Source organism: Muntiacus reevesi, chromosome 9 (genome assembly GCF_963930625.1).
Source record: "Muntiacus reevesi chromosome 9, mMunRee1.1, whole genome shotgun sequence".
NCBI lineage: Eukaryota > Metazoa > Chordata > Mammalia > Artiodactyla > Cervidae > Muntiacus > Muntiacus reevesi.
This window is the reverse complement of record NC_089257.1, coordinates 62,957,755-62,961,369: the sequence shown is the minus strand read 5'-3', so window position 1 is coordinate 62,961,369 and position 3,615 is coordinate 62,957,755. Positions and strand designations below refer to the sequence as shown.

At 53.1% G+C, this 3,615-nt stretch overlaps 1 long non-coding RNA gene across 3 annotated transcripts in view; it reads left to right on the top strand.

Moving 5' to 3' along the window:
- Positions 1-3,615, top strand: part of LOC136175192 (uncharacterized) — a 43,424-nt gene that overhangs the window by 1,866 nt on the left and 37,943 nt on the right. The gene's annotated exons all lie outside the window — the stretch shown is intronic.

Here is a 3,615-nt window from a genome sequence, read left to right as displayed (position 1 = left end):
TCCTAGCTCCAAACTTCCACCCTCTCCCAGCCTATTTCGCACTGTGAATAGGGGTTTGCCACCTGCCCTCTCCCCACCATTGCTAAGTCAAGTAAAGATGACCAGGGCAGGCAGGTAGAAGGATGCAGAGGCAGCCTGGGGTAGAGCATGACTGAGGAACACAGCAGCCAGACAGGAATTTGCCCTTGCATGTGTCCTGTTCATCTTCAGCCAAGCAAGAGTTAATCCCACATTTGTCATTTGAATACTAAGATGACAGCGGCAGAGGGTCATTGCCAGTAAGTTTAGACAGCATCTAAAAGTATGCCCTAATATATGCATCTTCTGGACAACACCCCCAAGCTAGGCTTGAAGACCTTCCGGGATGGCGATCTCATTACCTGAAAGAAACTCAACCCTCTGCACAGCTCTGACTTACGCTAGATCTGTACCCGCCTCTGTCCACCAGCTCTAATGTTTCACCCTGGGACAGAACAGGACAAGGCTAATCCCTCTCCCCTGGGGCCACAGCCCTGACCACTTTTGGCCGTCAGCTGTGACGTACACTTCTCCTGCGAGCGGAACCCACCCTCTTCATTTGTCCATTTGCCCACAGGAGGCTCTCAATCTGTTGAGGCAAACAGTTCTTAGTCCTCACGCCACCTGTTCACAGGGAATTTGTCACGGCTGAGAAGCAGAGGCAGCTACGGTCAGGACAAAGGTGATTTGCCAATGAGGCAAAAGGGAAAGTCCCTCCCACGGAAGCAGAGCATCCAGTGTCCACTTGCCCTGCTTCCCTAGCACCTCATGGACCCTCAAGGTCATGATGGCCGGAGAAAAGAAGCTGCTTTGTGAGGCTTCCCACTACTAGCCTAGTGGAAGCACTCAACTCATGCAGTCCCACCACCTCCATCCCACAGTCCTTCTCTCTTTCCTAGACAGAGACGTCCTTGGCCCCGCAAAGGAGCAGGGTTCGAGGCTAGACTAACCTGTTTTGGCACAAGTTTATGTGCCATGTCAAGATGCCAGGATCTAGTTCTAAGATGAGCTTCCTTCCCCCACCCTCTGGGACCCTCAATCACTGGGTGACTGGAGCCTGGGCTAAAAGGTGGTTGGAGCCTTGCACATCAGCATCGTAGCAGGCAGGAGTGACTAGAAACTGGCGGGCATCAGGCAATGCCACTAGGGCATCTGAGAAGCATGCCTGCAGAGCCCAGCCAGCATGGACCTTCTGAGGCCCCGAAATGCCAAAGGAGGAGGAGGGCAGGAGACCTAGTAGGGGCCCATGCTCCTCCATCTGGCTGCCCAGCCCAAATTTCACCAGGCCCTGCTCCTGCTTCCTCTCACCTAAAGGTTTCTAGATACCACCCCCACCCTGCAAGATGGAAGGAAGACAAGCGGTCTAAGAGGGACTGGACACACACCAGCCTGAGGAAAGTCACTCTACTGGGGTGTAGAAGAGGACCCAGAAAGGCAACTAAAGCCAAGCTCTGTCAATAGCCTACTGTGTGACTTTGGGAGAATTACTTACCCTTTTTGAACCTCAGCTTTAAAAACTGCATGCTGACAAGAAGCATGGGGCCTCTTTTGCAATTCAAGCCCTCTGGGGAGGGGCAGGCAGGCGCCTGGGCCGGTGTGGGCTGCTGTGTGGAGCTGTGCCAAGCGCTAGGCCCAGATGAGGTGTGGGCTGTGGAAAGAACAGGCGGCCTGGAGCCTGCTGGGAGATCCTGGATTGTCCTAGACTCATCAAGTGGCCTTAAGCAAGTCACTTCCCCAATCTGGTCCTCAAGTTTCCCCTTCAGGATAACCAGGAGACTTGGTCAAGTAGTCCCTAGGACCCATCTGATATAAAGATCTACTCCCTCCCCACCTCTGCCATTCTTCTGGCCTCTAAAACCGGTCCTAGAGACTCAGGCCCGGCACATAGACTCCTGTTCCATGGCAACTGGCTGTGGGCAGGCCGATGGATTGAGCCCCACGGGGGCTCCGGTGGGAAGCCAAGGAACAGTGGGGATGGGGAGGTTCCTCGGCCTGGGGCCATGGGAGGCTGGTGAGCAATTCTGAACACCCAGGTGGGAGCTAGCTTTCCCTGACACAGCAGTGCCTTCAGCAGTCAGAAACAAACCTCCCCCCAGGGCCCAAAACATCAATTTAGGGCAGACACCTGAGCCAAACCCAGCCCTCCCAGAAGCCAGTTGTTACTGTTTAGTCTCTAAGTCATGTCCAACTCCTTGTGACCTCATGGACTGTAGCCCACCAGGCTCTCTGTCCATGGGATTTTCCAGGCAAGAACACTGGAGTGGGTTGCCATTTCCCCTTCCAGAGGATCTTCCCGACCCAGGGATCAAACACACTCCTGCATTGGTGGGCGGGTTCTTTACTGCTGAGCCACAAGGGAAGACTCCCACAAGCCAGGCCCAGCTCTGAGGTGTCCTCCAAGGCTCTGGTGGAAAAGCCCCAGATGCTGTGTCCACCCAGAAGGAACCAGCCAGAACCCTAGCACCTTCTACTCCTGAGTCCACGTCACCTGCGTCAGTTTCCCTGTTAGGTAAAGAAGCATCCTGTCTAACATCAGGTCCTTGGAAGGACTCAGGATCTCCAAGGACAGACATCCTTTTAAACTAAGGTAGCTTCAGTTCTATCAAATACCAGACACTTCTGCTTAAGGCTGCCACCTTCTATCTGGCTTCTTTCTTGGGGAGCAGCTGCCAGCATTAGGACTATGAGTGTTAGGCTCCTCCTGGAATATTCTAAAATGCATCTGACCACTCACCACTGGTGAAGGTCTCTGGATTACCGGGAAGCAGGCAGAAATGAGAAAGAAACCAAGAAAAAAACAGGAACCAACCACTTCAGCATTCCCTTGACATTCAGAAAGTTGAGGCTTTTCTTATTTGGTGAGCTTCCTAAGCAAGGGTTGTGTGTGTCTGTGTGTGTCTGTGCGTAAGAGAGAGAAAAATGCATAGAGAAACATAATAACAGGAGGCAAGAGAGAAAAAGACTGTATGTGTCTAGGGGAAGCAGAACCCCTGGGCCAGGCAGTTGCTTTTGGTCCTAAATTGAGGGCTGACTTATGAACACATAACTAGGATACAGCAGTTCGCAGGTGGGATATGAGCAACCTGATTCCTCCCCGCAGTCACCCTCATCCGTGAAGTTGCATGAGGGCAGACTGCACCAGCTGTTGTCTTATTTTCCTTGAGACTGAAGCAGATGAAAGAGATGTCTGCCTAGTCAGATGCAGCTTAGCAACAGGGAGCAGGAAGGATGGCCCATCCACCCTCAGAAAGAGTAGACAGCACCGGCATGACAGTCAGCCTTGGGGGCTTGAAGTGTTGTTGTCATCCAGAAATAACCAAGAGCCCTCCAAGAAGTGGGTGTTTAGCCACCCTGTCCCCAGGGTGCTTTCAAGGTGGATGGAGTCTGCCAGGATTCTGGGAAGGCCACGAGGGGAAAAGAGGAAACATCTGACAACAAAAGGGGAGCAGAACGACCTTATCCTTGATGGGGACCTGGCAGCGTCAGTGACGTCACCAGGAAAGGAGTAACAGGGGCCCCTGTGACGGTCCTGGCACTGCTTCAACTTGCCCCACCCCCTGAAAAAAGTCACACTCAAGGGAGGTTCAGGGGAGACCG